The sequence below is a fragment of the Saccopteryx bilineata genome, chromosome 5 (genome assembly GCF_036850765.1).
Source record: "Saccopteryx bilineata isolate mSacBil1 chromosome 5, mSacBil1_pri_phased_curated, whole genome shotgun sequence".
In the NCBI taxonomy this organism is placed as follows: domain Eukaryota; kingdom Metazoa; phylum Chordata; class Mammalia; order Chiroptera; family Emballonuridae; genus Saccopteryx; species Saccopteryx bilineata.
In genome coordinates, this window is record NC_089494.1 from 109,735,835 (window position 1) to 109,755,605 (window position 19,771).

The window sequence follows — 19,771 nt, forward strand, 5'->3', positions numbered from 1 at the left end:
CCCAAGTTGCTTTAATTCTGTTTGTCACTTTGGTCTCGGTATTACACGTTAGAGGGCCTTCTCTAAGTTAGAGGCTTTCCTTTAAATTTGCTATATGGTGAACCTAGTTGCTTGTTTCTGAGTAAGACAGGTACTATACAGGTTTTGTGATGTTTTCATTTCTTGGTAGGTTGTCAAGTTTTGAATGCCGAATGTCTGTGGGAATGCTTTCTGTGTGGGCCAGGTTTCCTAGAAAACATTTCCTCACGTAGCAGCAGAAGTCTGAGTGCCAGGGCTCTTGCGGGTACTTAGTATACATGCAAGCCAGCACTTTTGTGCACAGTCTCTTTTGTCCTTTGTTTTTAGTTTGGTATACCCTCCTTCAACTGTACCTGGTATCCCCAGAGACCCTCTGTTTTACATTTTTTTCTTTTTGTTTTAATTGGGGGAGAGGAAATAAGCTTCAAATATTTAATAGTGTAGAATAATCTCTCAATACAATGAGGCTGGAAAGAATGGCAAGTAGTGCTCGACTTGATTAGCAAACATCCTCACCCACACCTGCTCCTGACTTCAGACCCTTTCTGCCCCAATGCCACCTCACCCCTAACCCCGCATTCCAAGGCTGCTTAGAACTGGGTTCTTTTCTTCTTCATTGCAGATTCTATGATGTACTTTGTGTGGGTTCTCACTTATCCCCAATACTGGCTTTCAATTCACCTTTCTCATTTCTTCTGTTACCTCTTTCTCATCTGCTTTTCAGCTTCCAAAGTGTTGTTGCTATTATCTCTTTTCTTGTTGTTCCCTTTGTGTGGTTTTAAGACTTTATAAACAAAATACATTTACTATAAATGTAGTGTGGTTTCATGAGATAACAACATGAAACTCATATGCCAATCTTCTGTCTTAACCCATAACTCAGCTGGTGTCATTTTAATGTTAAACCCTCACCCATTCAACAAGTATTTTCTGATTTGGGACAAGAGTGTGTTTATAGAGATTTTAAGAGGCAACATGGATGCAGGGTATGATTGGCTAGGAAGTGGGGAATTTCTTTATAAAGCCAGAGGTTCTATTTTCTAGGGTAAAATAAATTAGCTAAAGCCAGGTTGAGGGATTGCAACTGCAACTGGTGCATTGTTAGGTTTCCTTGACAGTGAGGCATTTCCTGTGAGTGAAGGCTAACAGAGGTCTAGATTTGTGATGTGGGCTGGGCCAGTGCGCAGTCTTTATTTCCCGGGTTCCAAGGTACGAATAAACTTCATCAATTCCTGTGTTTTCCCTGCAGCACACCCTTCAAATCCCTTCTGCCAGACTGAATTTTCTGAAATGCAAATAGGATCATGTTATTTTCTTTTTGTAAAACTCTCAATGAATTATTATTGCTTTAATAAAGTCCAAATTTCAGCCTGACCTGTGGTGGCACTGTGGATAAAGCGCAAACCTGGAATGCTGAGGTTTCTGGTTTGAAACCCTGGACTTGCCCAGTCAAGGCACATATGAGAAGCAACTACTATGAGCTGATGCTTCCTGCTTTTCTCCTCTTCTCTTTCTCTTCTCTCTAAAGTCAATAAGTAACATCTTTTAATGAAAAAAACAAGTAAAGTCCAAATTCAAAGCAGCACGGAGAGAGCCCAAGAAGGACCCTCCCCTGTGAGTCTCTGCAGTCTTGTTTTTCACTCTTGCCTGCCTGGAACATGGTGTTTTAAATATGACTGCACGTTGCCCATGTACTTCCAGGGCAGACAGTGAGACATTTCACGCAGCTGTGCCTTTCTAAATGTTATCTCTCAGCTTGGTGCACACTCCTTGCCTTTTCTCTTCTGGAGATATCCTTTAAGACTAGTTTGGGTACCTCAAGGAATCTCTGCCCCATCCTATAGTGTAAACCTATATTGACATGACCTGCCAGAACCTCCCTGTCCTATTAGAGCGGTTGTAGTTTGTATCCCGCATGTACTGTTACACTGCATATTGTCTGACACGTGGGGGAATGCTTCCTGCTACAATTGGGCTGCCAACAGATGTATTTTTCTCCTTAAGGTGATATTTTACTTATGTCCGTAATTATTGGAGCCATTTTTTTTTAATTTCCTCACTGGCCTGGGATTGAAATGATTTTGATCTATTTCTGTTTGACCTCTTTGGGCTATAATTATAAAACTTTTATAGATATTTGTTTAGAACTCTATAATACTATAAAATTTCTATTTTAAAATCTCCCTGTCAAACCACACACATACTTTTCTGTTGTCCATGAGATAGGTGTGCTGTCATAAGCTTTCAATAAGTTCATCTAAGGTTTTAACTAGTAATTTCAAATACATCCTTGAAAGCAGTTGCAATACTAGACAGGACTCTGAATGCCTGAAAAGGTTATTACCCCAGAGATTGAAGCTACCTAAGAAGGGGGGATGTGGGTAGAGTTCTGATTAAGCTATTGAACAAAGACACTGTACAAAGGACAGGTGGCCCTTCACTCCCACCACCTAATTGACCTCATAGTGTGCGGTAGGTGTGTGCTTGTGTTATACACTATTGTCTCCTATTTTCTTTGCTTTTTTAATTTCAACCACTTCTCCTGGGTTTGCGAGTTGGGTAAAAACCATAGATTAGACTCCTGTGAGATCTGAGGAATATATATTTTCTTTAGTAAGTTTATTCAGAAAATACCAAGCACCTACGAAAGTAAACTGATTATAGAGATAAAGAAGTTAGGATATCTTGGGAGGTCAGAAATTCATGTGCATGCAGAAGAAAAATAAACAGTTGTTTCTTTCTATGTAAGGAAAATCATCTCTGTGGAAATAGGTTGTTTACATTTTCAAGGTGGCAAACTCCCTTTGTAGTCAACACCATGAATCAAACAGAGAGGGGAAAAAAGAGACTTTATTTGTCTCTGATGTATACAAGGAAGGACCCTCGAGATGAAACATCTGAGAGCAGGAAATATTATAATAGCAATAATAACAGCAGTGCATCAATGATTTGCAAATGCATCTATGGGGCAAAGTATGCTTACAAAAGACATTCACTTCTATTACCTCTCATTTGATTATTATGATAACCCCAAGAGGTTCATAAGGTGGGTATTATTACTACTATTTTACACATGAGTATCCCAAGCTGCGGAGGATGTTGAATTATTTGTTCAGAATCACAGAGCTAGTTAGTTGCCGCATTTGAGCCAGCACCAAGGTTTTCTGAGGCATGTTGTCATGTAAATGGATTATGTGCACTGCCTGTACACGGAAATGCTCAGAACATAAAGCCCAAACCACCTCACATTTGGAAGTTTGAGTCAGTGGATCAGGAGATTTTCAGATTCACCTGGGTTCCCAGAAGAGGATGATACAAACTGGAAAATTCTTGGGCAGTGGTGTTTGACCCAGTAACCACATTAACCAGAATAACCAGTGTCATTCTTTCCTCATGTTATCTGCTAGGCTTGTAAATTTCCAGAGGGAAATTAAGGATTTTTTTGGTGGCCTTGGAATAATTCTGAAGTGTTTCACTTTTTTTTTATGCAAAGAAGAGCCTCTTCCATGAATATTAGTGGCCTGGCTCCTTGGGCCATTTGTCCACTGACCTGGTATCCAAAGACTGTGCTTACTCTGCTTGATGAAAGAAGGAGAACAAGTGTCCCAGATTTGCCAGCTACCGAGACTCCCCTGCATTCTTTACCCTATCAGTTTAGAATTCTAGTTTGTGAGATGTTTGGAGATCTAGCAGAGAGCAAATGGAGCTTTGGACATCTAGTCACTGAAGTCCGGCAAGCTAATCAATAACAGAGTTGAGACCAGAATCAAAACAGCTAATAGTAATTAATAGTTTTGAGCAACCATTTTCATAGCAAACCACTGTGTCCTGGCTACTGTGATATGTATTCATATATCTGTTACTTTATTGTCTCTCACACCTATCACACTGAAGGCGATTATCCTCATGTGTTAGTGAGGATAAGTAAGGCTAGCTGGAGGTAACAAAGTAGCACAGGAATCTCAGGGTCACTAACAGACCATAGTTTATTTTCCTCATGCTGCAGTCTCATGTGGATTAGTGGGTAACAGATGAGGGAGATGGGAGGTATTTCTTCTCACAGTCAGGAAAGGTCCAAGTTCAGGAAAGTTGAGAGTCTCAACTTCTGGTAGATGAGCCACATGGAACACATGCTTTCATGCCAGCTGGGGTAAGAGAAAAGAACACGTGGAGAACCCATCTCTGTGCCTGGGCCTGTAAGTGTTCCATGTCACTTCTTTCATGGCTCCTTAATCACATGAGTCGCATATACTGATCAAAGGGAATATGAGCTACACAGCTACCCTCTTCTTTGTCCTTCAGAAGGAGAAAATTTCTTCTATGTTGCCCAATGTGTTGACATGTAATTGTTGATAGTAATCTCTTATAATACTTTACATTTCCATGGTATTGGCTGTAACTTCTCTTTCATTTCTGATTTTATTATTTGGGTACTCTTGTCTTTTTTGCTTTGATGCATCTAGCAAAGGCTTATCTATTTAGTTTATCTTTAAAAGAACCAGCTCTTAATTTAATTAATTTTTTCTATTGTTATTTAGTCTTTGTTTCTGCTCTGACTTTTATTATTTGGTTCCTCCTACTAACTTTTGGTTTTGTTCTCTCTCTTTTTTAGTTCTTAATATAATATTGTATTTCAACAATACTTTAATAATAAAGAACAACTATTAATGAGCATAGAGCAGCCAGTAATGTCTGTAAACTATACATTTTATTATTTCACAACTATGATGGAAACTAAATTCTTTCCCCAAAACCTTAAAATAAAACTTAAGCTACTGATAAAGCCTATAGACCTTGTCTAATCTGGCGCTTTCCATTCTCAGGCACTCACCTTTTGACTCATTTTATTTTATCAAACTCACTTTCTTTCAGTTGTTAAATATTCCAAGGGCTCCCTTTGCTCAGGATCTTTCTACTTGCTGTTCCTTCTCCTTGCCTCCCCCTCTGCTTTCTCTCTGCTCAGGTAATTTTTACGCCTTTGTCCTATTTCAGCTTCAATGGCATCTTGGATGGACTGTATGTTTTGTGTGCACAGAGATCATAGATCTACTTTGTTCTCTACTACATATTCAGTACATCATGCAGTGCCTGGAACAAAGAAAGTAATCCATAAATATTTGTGAAATAACTCCATACAAGTGTGGATAAATTGAGAACTCTCATATACAATATTATACTTAGTCTTCAAAAGCATAGTGATATAATGATAGCAGATGAATAGCTCAGAACAATAACTGTTTATATTAAGTTATCAGTAATATTATTATGATAATCATGCCTATTTTACAGGTAATGATTTCAAGAATTTATAATTATTAACTGCATACCATATATTGTCAATATAAAATATTTCATTTTTTAAAAAATACTAAAATACAATAGAGGTAGAAACTTAAAGTTTGATTGATAGACAGAATATGGAACATATTTTTCAAAGCATATATCACCAATTCATCTTTTTTTTTAAGACTGATAATGAAGATATTTTCCAAATAAAATATCAGCTATGGTCTGACAAAGGATTTTTGTGTCATTTCCAGGTATGGAGAGCAATCTACTAAGAGTAGTTTTGACACCATTATATTGACATATCTAGGACAATTTAATGGTGTGGAAGGACAATGACATGAAATATATGTAATTAGAACTGTCATGAAAAATCTCAAAGTGTTGTCATCTACTCAGAACTCAACAAAAAAATCATTCGAAGTTTGGTATACATATCTTAAAATGTTAGAAGAGATTGATACACCAGTAGTATTAACAATAAAATGTATATTTATACCTAGGATGTTTTGTAGAAACATATTTTTTTGTGACAAAGATAGAGAGACAGAGAGAGGGACAGACAGGCAGGAAGGGAGAGAGATGAAAAGCATCAGCTCTTCACTGCTTAGTCTTTTTAGTTGCTGCTTAGGCTCTTAGTCTTCTTAGTTGTTCATTGATTGCTTTCTCATATGTGCCTTGACCGAGGGGGGCAGGGTGCAATAGAATGAATGATTCCTTGCTCAAGCCAGAGACCGTGGGTTTAAGCCAGCAACCTTGGGCTTCAAGCCAGCAACATGGAGTCATGTTTATGATCCCATGCTCAAGCCAGCCACCCCACTCTCAAGTTGGTGAGCCCACACTCAAGCCAGATGAGCCTGCACTCAAGCCGGCAACCTCAGGGTTTATAAACTGGGTCCTTTGCATCCTAGTCTGACACTCTATCCATTGCACTGCTGCCTGGTCAGGCTGTAGAAACTTGATAAAGTTAATATATCCTCATTAAAAGCATTTTAGAAATTTCTCAAGTAGTACTGGCCATAGTTTTAAAACTATTTAGAGAAATAATTTCATTGGAATAATTAAAGTAAAAGTTAATGTTGAGTTTTCTTAACAATATAACATTCAGATGGAAGAGCCATAGTAAATATTTCCCTATCTGTTACAGCCATCTTCTTAATGACATTTGTCAGCACATATTACACACTAAAATTGTTTAGGATTGCTGATTTTAATTTAATTACGTGGAGGTTTAAATGGAAAGGAGTATAACTTAGAGGCTTCACAAATACTTTGTTACATAACAGTTCTGTGAAAGGTCGTCCAATCTTTTTCCTTGTCTCTGAACATCCCCCTTCATACCTCTCCACTCCTAAAACCAGACATAGAATAACACTGTTCAGTCGCTTCTTCAGAAAAGGCTGTGGACTTCTTTCAGAAAAGTACTCCTGAAACTCACACTCCCTCTTAGCAGGAAGCTTTCCGAAGCTGCAGTCACAGCTTAAGCCCAATCTCTTTGGTCCTTTAAGTACTACGTCTCCTCTACATCTTCAAGAGGTGAATATATTCTGTAAGAATGTTTCAAATTAGAACTTTCACTATGGAAATAACTTCTCTGGAAGGTGATATAATTTCTGATGGAGGCTGAGTCAGTTTTTGACTGTCTATCTATCTATGAATCTTTCCTATCTATCCATCCAATCCTTCTATCATCATGTATCAGAAAAATCTAGATACCTCTCCTAAAGTGGAGGATAAGCTTTATACTCAGGAGGTCTGAATACTTTGGCAGCTAAATCATTCATACTTTATTCAGAGGTCTGTGTGACGGTGCAGTCAGAGTGGTTAGCACTGGGAGGTGGCCTTTGCAGGTCCCACCTCCCTCTCTGTGCACCTGCCCCTCAGGGGAGCCCCACTGTGCACTGTCAGTCTCTCCGTGCCTTCTGCTCTCTCACTGCCATCCTTTCAACACCTGCTTCCAGGAAAACAAGGCCAATGCCTTCTTCAACGTACAGATGGATTATCAGATTTTATATTCCAGCCTTCCTAAGGCATTTGAATAATTGCAGAATGTTAAGTTTTAAGTCAAAGGAATTAATCATTTATAATAGAAAAAAATGGAAATAATTTAAATGACTAACATTTAGGGAATTAAGAAAATTATGACCTAGATATAAAATACCTAGATGTAAAAATTACATTTACAAAGTTGTTTAATTTTTTTGTATAAAATTATTCAACATTTCCAACTTGTAGAATTTTAATGGCAAAAAATATTTATGTCCTATGTTGAATAGACGCAGGACGAGATAGCATGGTATGATAAAAATATTTAAAATATTACAGAAAAAGTCTAGAAATAAATAGTTGCCTTTTTGTGATAGAAATACAGTTTTCATATTAATTCTTGAAATATTCCTCTATTATTTTTGCTGCAGTGGAAAAATAATGTAAGTTTAAAAAGAAGGAAGGAATGGGTTGTCAATAGGAGATAGTTTTTACAGCACCTGTGTATGTGCGTACATATCTTTGGATAACTTTAGCAACTTCTACCAACATGGCTTACTTGGTAGGGACGGCATGCTAGTCTCACACACACTCATGCCTGGGAAGGTCTCCTTTGCCCTTCCACAAGGCTCAGAGATTTAGACCTGGATTCATGAAATCTTACCTTATGGCACATGGAGGCCTTTGCAGTTCAGCCTCTGCTGTCTTGCTGAGGAGTGCCCTTTCTGGCCCTTTTTATCTCTTAGTATGGAGGGAAGAGAACTTTGGCACCAAATTGACTTCTAAGGTAGTTGATTCTAGCGATAGCTATCTGTGTGACCATGGGCTATCTACCCTGGTCAGTAACCACAGCTTTCTCATCTGTAAAGTGGTGATGAACACCACCTTGTTCAGGTAGAATAAAGACAAAGAAAGTCATGTAAAAAAATCTTAGCAGAAGTTCTCATCAATGGATAGTTACTTTACTTCTCTAGATTCACAATTACACTGTGCTTCCAAATGGAGCATCATGATGGAGTGAATTTTTCAAGGGTGGAGCCTGCCTCTCTTTTCTTGGGATGAACTTTTTCTTAGGTCCCTGTGGCTCTACTCCTTGTGCCATAACGATGCCTCAAATCTTGAATAAACAAAGTTCAGTTTCACTCAGTAAGACCTGCCTCAAGAAAATAGTATGTTTTCTTTTCCAAGTTAATAAATATAATGTAAACTGTGTTTTATCCATGAAGACTAGGTTAATTCTGCTAGAGGTTTTTTGGGTTTTTTTTTTCCATTTTCTGGTGAGATCTGAGGAGACCATGGCATTTTGATAACAATACTAATTACGATTTACTTGTTAAAAATGTTTTTATTGGTAGAGCGTCGGCCTGGCGTGCGGAAGTCCCGGGTTCGATTTCCGGCCAGGACACACAGGGAAGCACCTACCTGCTTCTCCAACCCTCCCCCTCTCCTTCCTCTCTGTCTCTCTCTTCCCCTCCCGCAGCCAAGGTTCCATTGGAGCAAAGTTGGCCTGGGTGCTGAGGATGGCTCTGTGGCCTCTGCCTCAGGCGCTAGAATGGCTCTGGTCGCGACAGAGCAATGCCCTGGATGGGTGGAGCATTGCCCCCACTCCCTGGTGGGCATGCCGGGTGGATCCGGGTCGGGAGCATGCGGGAGTCTGTCTGACTGCCTCCCCATTTCCAACTTCAGAAAAATACAAAAAAAAGTGTTTTTATTTTCTTACCATTATAACATTTCTTATAAAAATAAGTAACTCGTCTCTGGCCAGTTGGCTCAGTGGTAGAGCGTCAGCCTGGTGTGCAGGAGTCCCGGGTTCGATTCCCGGCCAGGGCACACAGGAGAAGTACCCATCTGCTTCTGCACCCCTCCTCCTCTCCTTCCTCTCTGTCTCTCTCTTCCCCTCCCGCAGCCAAGGCTCCACTGGAGCAAAGTTTGTCTGGGTGCTGATGGCTCTGTGGCCTCTGCCTCAGGCGCTAGAATGGCTCTGATTGCAGCAGAGTGAGGCCCCAGATAGGCAGAGCATTGCCCCCTGGTGGGCATGCTGGGTGGATCCCGGTCGGGCGCATGCGGGAGTCTGTCTGACTGCCTCCCTGTTTCCAATTTTGGAAAAATACAAAAAAATAAAAGTAAATAAGTAACTCATTTAGCTTCTCGTTTTGTTTCCTGCTTACTGTTATGTCTCAACATTGGCAATACCTTTTTTTTAATTTATTGTGTTTACATAGATTCTAGTGTTTCCCTGATTGCATTCCCCCTTCCCCATATTACCCTCAACATCTCTCTGCCCCGCCCCCCCGACACCACCCTCCCCCCTTCCCTTCAGGCTTAATTCTTTCCTAAGTTCACATTGTTCATTGGATTCCTCAAATAAGTGAAGTCATATGGTATTTTTGTTTCTCTGCCTGGCTTATTTCCAGGTCCATCCATGTTGTTGCAAAGGTAAGATTTCCTTCTTTTTCATGGCCCCATAGTATTCCATTGTATATATGCAATGCTGCTTTTTAATCCACTCGTCCACTGAAAGACAATTAGGCTGTTTCCAGATCTTCGCTATTGTGAAAAATGCTGCCATAAACATGGGGGTACATTTCTTCTTTTGAATCAGTGATATGGTGTTCTTGGGATATATTTCTAAAAGTGGGATGGCTGGGTCAAAAGGCAGTTCCCTTTTAAATTTTTTGAGGAATCTCTATACTGTTTTCCACAGTGGCTGCACCAGTCTGCATTCCCATAAGCAGTGTAGGAGGATTCCCCTTTCTCCACATCCTTGCCAGCACCTATTGTGTGTTGTTCTGTTAATGAGCGCCATTCTGACTGGTGTGAGGTAATATCTCATTGTGGTTTTAATTTGCATTTCTCTAATGATTAGTGATGTTGAACATATTTTCATCTGTCTATTGGACATCGGTATGTCCTCTTTGGAGAAGTGTCTATTCATTTCTTTTGCCCATTTTTTGATTGGATTGTTTGTCTTTCTGGTGTTGAGTTTTACAAGTTCTTTATAAATTTTGGTTATTAACCCCTTATCAGTCGTATTGTCAAATATGTTCTCGGATTGTGTGGTTTGTCTTATTATTCTGTTCATATTGTCTTTAGCTGTACAAAAGCTTTTTGGTTTGATATAGTCCTATTTGTTTATTCTGTCTTTTATTTCACTTGCCCGTGGAGTTAAATCCGCAAGAGATGTTGGAGTGCTTACTACCTATATTTTCTTCTAAGATGTTTATGGTTTCAAACCTTACATTTAAGTCTTTTATCCATTTTGAGTTTATTTTTGTGATTGGTATAAGTTGGTAGTCTAGTTTCATTTTTTTTGCAGGTAGCTGTCCAATTTTCCTAACACCAATTGTTAAAGAGAATGTCTTTACTCCATTGTATGCTTTTACCTTCTTTGTCAAATATCAATTGTCCATAAAGATGTGAGTTTATATCTGGGTTCTCTGTTCTGTTTCAGTTAACTATATGCCTGTTCTTATGCCAGTACCAAGCTGCTTTGAGTACAATGACCTTGTAGTATAACTTGATATCAGGAAAATGTGATACCTCCCACTTTATTCTACTTTTTCAAGGTTGTTGAGGCTATTCGTGTTCTTTTTTGGTTCCATATAAATTTTTGAAATATGTGGTCTATATCTTTGAAGTATGTCATTGGTATTTAAATTGGTATTGCACTGAATTTATAAATTGCTTTGGGTAGTATAGACATTTTGATGATGTTTATTTTTCCTAACCATGAACATGGTATATGCTTCCACTTGTTTTTATCTTCCTTGATTTCTTCTATCAATGTTTTGTATATTTCCAAGTACAAGACTTTAATCTCCCTGGTTAAATTTATTCCTAGGTACTTTATTTTTTCTGTTGCAATAGTCAAGGGGATTGTTTCCTTAATTTATCTTTCTGACAGTTCATTGTGTATAGAAATGCCTCTGATTTCTGTGTATTAATTTTATACCCTGCCACCTTTTTGAATTCATTTATCAAATCCAGTAGTTTTTTGACTGAGACTTTAGGGCTTTCTATATACAGTATCATATCATCTGTAAATAATGATAGTTTTATTTCTTCTATTCCAATTTAGATGCTTTTTATTTCTTCTTCTTGTCTAATTTCTGTAGCTAGTACTTCCAGTACTATGTTGAATAAGAGTGGTGAAAGGAGGCACTCCTGTCTTGTTCTTGATCTTAAGGGGATTGCTTTTAATTTTGCCCATTAATTATGATGTTGGTTATGGATTTTTCATAAACGACCTTTATCATGTTGAGGTATGTTTCCTGTATTCCCACTTTGCTGAGAGTTTTGATCATGAATGGGTGCTGGATTTTTTAAAATTATTTTTATTTTTTATTCATTTTAGAGGGGAGAGGGACAGAGAGAGAGAGAGAGAGAGAGAGAGAGAGAAGAAGGGGAGGAGCAGGAAGCTTCAACTCCCATATGTGCCTTGACCAGGCAAGCCCAGGGATTTGAATCGGCGACCTCAGTATTCCAGGTCAATGCTTTTTTCCACTGTGCCACCACAGGTCAGGCGGGTGCTGAATTTTATTAAATGCTTTTTTTGCATCTATTGAAATTATCATGTGGTTTTTCTCCTTCCTTTTCTTTATGTGATGAATCACATGGATTGATTTATGAATATTGTACCAGCCTTCCCTCCCCAGAATAAATCCCACTTGATCATGATGTATGATTATTTTCATGTATTGCTGGATTCGGTTTGCTAATATTTTGTTGAGGATTTTAGCATCAAAATTTATCAGGGAAATTGGCCTATAATTTTCTTTCTCTGTATTGTCTTTGCCTGGTTTAGGAATCAGAATTATGCTCACCTCATAAAAGGAGCTTAGAAGTCTTTCTTCTGCTTGAATTTTTTGAAATAGTTTGAGAAGGATAGTAGTTAGTTCTTTGAATCTTTGGTAGAATTCACCTGTGAAGCCATTTGACCCAGGACTTTTGTTTGTTGGGAGTTTTTGATAACTGTTTCGATCTCATTTGTTGTAATTGGTCTGTTTAGGTTTTCTGATTCTTCCAGATTGATTTTTGAAAGATTATATGTTTCAAGGAATTTATCCATTTCACCTAGGTTGTTTAATTTTTTTGCATACAGTTCTTCATAATATTTTCTTATAATATTTTGTGCCATAACATGTGGTCTATCTTACAAAATGTACCATGAGCACTTGAAAAGAATGTATATTCTGCTGCTTTAGGGTAAAAGGTTCTGAACATATCTATTAAATCCAGTTGATCTAGTGTGTCCTTTAAGTCTGCTGTTTCTTTGTTAATTTTCTTTCTTGAGATCTGTCTAGTGATGTTAGTGGGGCATTGAAATCCCCTACTATTATAGTATTGCTGTTTATTTCCCCTTTATATCCATCAAAGTGTGCTTTATATATTTAGGTGCTCCTATATTAGGTGCCTAGATATTTATAATGGTTATATCTTCCTGTTGGATTGCTTCCTTTATCATTATGTAGTGACCTTCTTTATCTCTCACTATAACTTTTGTTTTAAAGTCCATTTTCTCTGATATAAGTATTGCTACCCCAGCTTTTTTTTTCATTTCCATTTGCATGAAATATTTTTTTTCCATCCTTTTACCCTCAGTCTATGTGCATCTTTTGTTGTAAGGTGTGTCTCTTGTAGACAGCATATGTATGGGTTCTGTTTTCTTATCCACGCAGCAACCCTATGTCTTTTCATTGGATCATTTAATCCATTTACATTTAAGGTTATTATTGATATGTAGTTGTTTATTGCCATTTTGTTCTTTAAAGTTATTTTCTGGCCTGACCTGTGGTGGTGCAGTTGATAAAGCGTCGACCTGGAAATGCTGAGGTCGCCGGTTCGAAACCCTGGGCTTGCCTGGTCAAGGCACATATGGAAGTTGATGCTTCCAGCTCCTCCCCCTTCTCTCTCTCTCTCTGTCTCTCCTCTCTCTCTCTCTCTCATCTCTAAAAAAATGAATAAATAAAATAAAAAATAAAAAATAAAAAATAAAAATAAAGCTATTTTCTTCTTTTATTATAATCTTTTCTCCCTTTGTTCTGTTTACAGCTGGCCCCTCATCATTTCTTGCAGCATTGGCTTGGTTGTAATAATTTTTTATCGGGGGGGGGATCTGGGAAGCTTTTTATTTCTCCTTCAATTTTAAATGATAACCTTGCTAGATAAAGTAGTCTTGGTTGTAGGCTCTTGTACTGCATTTCTTTGAATATTTTTTGCCATTCCCTTCTGGCCTCAAGTGTTTCTGTTGAGAAGTCAGATGTCATCCTTATGGGGGCTCTTTTGTAGGTGATAGTCTTTTTTTCTAGCAGCTTTTAATATTTTCTCTTTATCTTTTAGCTTTGGTATTTTAATTATGATTTGTCTTGGTGTGGATTTCTTTGGTTTTCTCTTTAATGGAATTCTCTATTTTTCTTGAACTTGTGTGACTTTTTCCTGCATCAATTTAGGGAAGTTTTCAGCTATGATTTGATTGAACAAGCTTTCTATCCCTTGTTCTTTCTCTTCTTCTTCAGGAACCCCTATGATGCAGATGTTATTTCTCTTCATGTTGTCACAGAGCTCTCTGAGAGTTTCCTCAGACTTTTTGAGTTTCTTTTCTTTTTGCTGCTCTGCTTCCATGCTTCATTTATCTTGTCCTCTAACTCACTGATTCAATCCTCAGCTTCATCTATCCTGCTTTTTTTTTTTTTTACAGAGAAAAAGAGAGAGTCAGAGAGAGGGATAGACAGGGACAGACAGACAGGAACGGAGAGATGAGAAGCATCAATCATTAGTTTTTTGTTGTGCATTGTGACACCTTAGTTGTTCATTGATTGCTTTCTCATATATGCCTTGACTATGGGCCTTCAGCAGACAGAGTAACTCCTTGCTCGAGCCAGTGACCTTGGTCCAAGCTGGTGAGCTTTTGCTTAAGCCAGATGAGCCCGCACTCAAGCTAGTGACCTTGGGGTCTCAAACCTGGGTCCTCAGCATCTCAGTCCAACATTCTAACCACTGCACCACCGCCTGGTCAGGCATCCATCCTGCTTTTAATTCCCTCCATTGTAGTCTTCATTTCTTTTGTTGTTGTTGTTTTTTTTTGTGTGTTTTTTTTTACAGGGTCAGAGAGAGGGATAGTAGACAGGGACAGACAGACAGAAACGGAGAGAGATGAGAAGCATCAATCATCAGTTTTTCTTTGTGACACTTTAGTTCTTCATTGATTGCTTTATCATATGTGCCATGACCATGGGCCTTCAGCAGACCAAGTAATCTCTTGCTCGAGCCAGCAACGTTGGGTCCAAGCTGGTGAGCTTTTTGCTTAAGCCAGATGAGCCCATGCTCATCTGCTAGTGACTTCAGGTCTTGAACCTGGGTCCTCGGCATCCTAGTCTGATACTCTATCCACTGCGCCACCGCCTGGTCAGGCATAGTCTTCATTTCTGATATTGTCTTTGTCATTTTTGACTGATTCTTTTTTATTTTCATGTCCTTTTTTATATTTGCTATCCCTTTATTTAGGTGCTCGCTATGTCCATCTATTGTTGTTCTAAGATCTTTGAGCATCCTAACAATCATTATTTTAAACTCTGCATCTGGTAATTGTTTATATCTGACTCATTCAAGTCCCTTTCTTAGGATTTCTCTTGATTCATTTGAGTTGCATTTCCCTGCCTTCCCATTCTATCTGTATATAAGAAGGGTGTGGCTACAGGAGTCCAGTGGGTGTGGCCTCTGTGTTCCCTAGGTGTGGTCTGTCTGCAGCCCACCACCCCATCTGCAGCTGCCTCAGGCATTTGGGTATGGGTGTTGCCAGCACAGGCCCACTATGGCAGTCACTGTGGTTTCTACCTCTCTTCCAAGGTCAGGGTTGTGTTCACATGCCCAGGCTAGAAGCCTTGGCAGGCCTTGGCCTTTGCCCTACCCCCCTTGAGAGGGGCTCTGCTCCCTTTGGGGCCGGAAGCCTTGGCACCGCAGGAGGGGCAGCACATCTATGCTCAGCTACGGTCTCTGCCCATTCCCAGCTTTCGCCCGCCCCTGTAGGCGGGCTGTGTTCCAGACAACTGCATGTGCCAGCACTTGGGCAGGGCTGCGTGCCCCTGCTCAGCCATGACTCTCCACCAGTTCTCTTGCTTTCGCCTTGTCCCTGCTGGCTGGATTGCAGGCAGTACTGCTGTTGCTCACCCAGCCCACAGCTGGGTAGGACAGCTTTTGTGTGCCCCTTCTGCCCCTGCTAGGTGAAACTGAGCTCACACCAGGCCTCAGTCATGGCTGACCTGGCTTCCACCACCACTGATGGGACTGAGCTTCCATGTCCCACTGCCGCTCACCCTTCTGAGAGCCCTCAGCAGTGTGGGTGGGGGCACTGCTGCTCAGACCCTAGCACTCAATACTACATTCCTGAATAAGCGACTCTGCTCTGAGTGCCACAGGAAAGCTTGTTTGGCTGGTGTCCTGGTTCTTTTTTGGTATTTCTGGTTCCAGGGGAAATATTCACTTTAGATTTGGAGAGTGACTCAACCTAGGGGTTAGAATAGCTGTCCCTCAAAGTGTTTCTCCCTGTGCCTTCTCTCTTCTTGCTACTCTGGTCCTCTCATCTCTCCCCATCCCCTGGAGCCCGGGGTGAGTGGTTGTGAAAGAGGTTTTCTGCATGGTCCCTTTAAGAAGAATCCTGGGTCTGAGAAATCTCTCTCTTTTTCACAAACAGTAATCTGGCTTGTTTTGTAGCTAAATACTGTTCATACACCTCTTCTAGTCTCTAGGGCTGCAGGCTGGGGCTTTGTTCCTGGGGCCCAGGATCCTCCCCACTCTGCTAAACTCACTTTTTGCCACGTGAGTCCCTCCAGGCTGCCATTTGCACCTGGGAGCTGGGCAGCCCTCTCCGCATTTCCACTTTTCCTACCAGTCTCTGTGGCTTCTTCAGTGTTCCTTGCTTAAAGAGTCCTCTTAGGTTAGTCCAAAGTTGGTTTTTCCAGATGATGGTTCTTTTTTTATAAATAAATTTTTATTAATTTTAATGGGGTGACATCAATAAATCAGGGTACACATATTCAAAGAAAACATGTCCAGGTTATCTTGTCATTCAATTCTGTTGCATACCCATCGCCCAAAGTCAGATTGTCCTCTGTCACCTTCTATCTAGTTTTCTTTGTGCCCCTCCCCCTCCCCCTCTCCCTCCTTCCCTCCCCCCCCTCGTTACCACCATACTCTTGTCCATATCTCTTAGTCTCGTTTCTATGTCCCACCAATGTATAGAATCATGCAGTTCTTGTTTTTTTCTGATTTACTTATTTCACTCCGTATAATGTTATCAAGATCCCACCATTTTGTTGTAAATGATCTGATGTCATCATTTCTTATGGCTGAGTAGTATACCATAGTGTATTTGTGCCACATCTTCTTTATCCAGTCTTCTATTTTTTTTTACAGTGATTAAGGCCTTTAAGCAAACTCTTTGCCAATACAGCAAGAATCCATAAAAGAGTAGTGTCCTTAACATGTTCATCAAGTCCAAGTTGGCACCAACACCATTCCAAATCCCTGCAAATGCAACCCAGCCCAGTTCATACCATAGGAGCTGTCACAAGGAGCAGGAGTCCAGGAGAAGTCCACATCCAGGAAAAGTCCTTATGGCACTAGAATTGTTGTCACAATTCTATACTTTGCAGCTCACATCCAAGTCCCAATGACCACTGCTTCTAGCTGGTAATGATTCAGCTAGACTGGAAAAGCCATCTGCAACATGTGTGGAGATGGAGCTTCTGTTCTTCTCTGCCTGGAGAGATGAGATCAGGTTGCTTTTCCCTGGAGCTCTGCGACTGTGGCATAGTAAAGAGAACCTTGGGATACACTAAGCTGAGTGGCAAAGGTAAATTCATAATAGAAATTGGCAAAAGAGGGAAAGAGAGCTCTAAATTAGGAGTAGGTCCCAGCCTGAAATATGAGTGGGGCATTGAGGCAGATGATGGTTCTTAAAATTAAGTTGTAATCCACTTTGGTTCTGGAAGGTGGAAGTTGGTATGTCTGCCTACTCCATCACCATCTTGCCACTAGGCAATATCTTGTTTTCAATGCTCAGTTAAGGGAAAATCTTAAACTATCACATAAAGCCTGTTGCTCAATTCTAATTTCTATTTTTCTCAACCCCAGTGAAGCCTCATTTTGACAGTATCTTCAAAGTCCCTTAGCCTCTGAGCCCAAGTTGAAGAATATGTAGAACATAGTCAGAGGTAAAGGTAGTCTACTTTATTACTTTCTGCATAGATTTAATCCTTTGTGGAAATCAGTCCAGGGTAATTTATTTTTCCTTTCATTTATTTTTGCTTTACTCTGCCTCCTGGTGGTTAAACACAACCAGATTTATTTTTCTGCTATTCTTTGGAAATATTGCTCATGACTTCTGTGGGTTGTGGAAGCAAAGAGTCAACAAAAAATAAGGTCTCAAATCTTTTCAAACACTCCCGTGCTTGCTGTGCTGCCAAGTCATTAAGCAAGACAAACTCCTCTCCCATATGAGGCTGTTAACTTTTATTTGTTTTGTGCTGCTCTTCAACATGTCTGGCCTGAACTTCAGCTCCTTACTAGGAGAAGAGCATATCCAATATCTTCTTTGATCACAGCAAGGTCTGCTAGTCAGCTGGCCTGTCTCTGATGAGCCTTAAGATGGAGCTTGGCATGTAAGGCTTTATTCATTAATTTATGAATTTATTTTTCTAGCTCAACAAATTTATTTTGACCACCTAGTATTTAAGCATTCTAGGTGCTAATAACTATATAATAATTAGTGACTATAACTAATTAAAAGCAAAAAGAAATCTTTACTTTTCTAGAGCTTACTGTATAGTGGCAGTGGGGTAGAGAGTAAGTATACTCTATAAATTACTGTATACAGCATATTAGAATGTTATAAGCTTTTTATAAGAAAATAGAACAGGGTAAGGGAGATCAGAAAGTTCAAATGGGGAGGTTTACGATTTTAAATATACTAGTCGGAGTGGTATTTATTGATCAGTGACATGTGAGTTAAGATATAAAGGAAATGAGGGAGTAAACCAAAACCCATCTTGGTGAAACACTGTTCCAGTCCAGGGCAAAAGTCTTGTGGTGGAAAAAAATCAAGACACACATTAATTTTTTTTTAATATAGTGTTGGCAGTATTAATCATCGGCAATACAGAGGTGAATTGAATATGTTTCTTGACTTTGATGAGCTTACTGTCATATAGGAAACAGATCCAAAATGGGCAATTTTAATATTCCATTATTACTGATCAAACATAAAGCTAAGGATGTTGTGGGATGTTAGGATGGAATAAGATCCTTATAGCATGCTGTAAGAATGCCACAGGGGCATAAAAAAAGACTGTGGGGGGGCCCTGGCCGGTTGGCTCAGTGGTAGAGCGTTGGCCTGAAGTGCAGAAGTCCCTGGTTTGATTCCCGGCCAGGGCACACAGGAGAAGTGCCCATCTGCTTCTCCACCCCTCCCCCTCTCCTTCCTCTCTGTCTCTCTCTTCCCCTCCCACAGCAAGGTTCCATTGGAGCAAAGATGGCCCAGGCACTGGGGATGGCTCCTTGGCCTCTGCCCCAGGTGCTAGAGTGGCTCTGGTCGCAACAGAGCGATGCCCCGGAGGGGCAGAGCATCGCCCCCTGGTGGGCATGCCGGGTGGATCCCGGTTGGGCACATGCGGGAGTCTGTCACTGTCTCTCCCCGTTTCCAGCTTCAGAAAAATACAAAAAAAAAAAAAAAAAAGACTGGGGGGAAGTAACAGTGCTGGATATTTCTGTTTTCCAGCACTTGTTGAACAAGATTGGAAAGCATAGAGAACACTAATTAGAGAAAAAAATAAGGTTTTCATGGAAGTTGATATGAAATATTTCAGTTTTTTATAGATTCTCTGCAATGAATAATTTATTAAAGGATGTGAAAAATTCTCAGTAAAGGAATTATTACACTTAGCTTTATGATCATCCTACACTTATTGATCAATGGAATCTTTCAAAAAGGCTGTTCTAATAGTCAACAGTCAACCAAGACAAAGATGAACTGGATGTCAAGGTATCTTAGGCCTGAGATAGGGTCAATCTGAATTCAATCTGGACACATTCTATCTCGAGTTCCCATTCATCCATAGCATGAGAAATTTATTCTAAATGGTCTTGATAGCTGATGGTTCTGATCTGATTGCATTCATTGAATTCATTGAACAAGACCGTAGTTGATTAATTTCATAGTGTGTGCTTTACGTAGTTACTCTGTGCTGTGCATAGTTCTAGATTTGGGGGGCTAAAGCAGTGAAATGGGGAGAGAATGCCCCCATGAAACATATAGTCTATTAGGGAAGACAAGTAATGAATATGTAAACATATAAATATTGTCATTTTGAGGAGAAACAACAACAAACCACATGGTCAATGGGAGGAGTAACTGGATGTGGGAGTAGAGCTACATTAGAGTGCAGAGCTAGGGAGGTAACTGAGAAGATGACATTCTAGCTGAGAC

At 39.8% G+C, this 19,771-nt stretch overlaps 1 non-coding gene across 1 annotated transcript; it reads left to right on the top strand.

Moving 5' to 3' along the window:
- Positions 1–18,644: 18,644 nt before the first annotated feature.
- Positions 18,645–18,720, top strand: TRNAF-GAA (transfer RNA phenylalanine (anticodon GAA)). The gene has a single exon. It is a non-coding gene; the product is annotated as a tRNA-Phe (tRNA).
- The last annotated feature ends 1,051 nt before the right edge of the window (positions 18,721–19,771 follow it).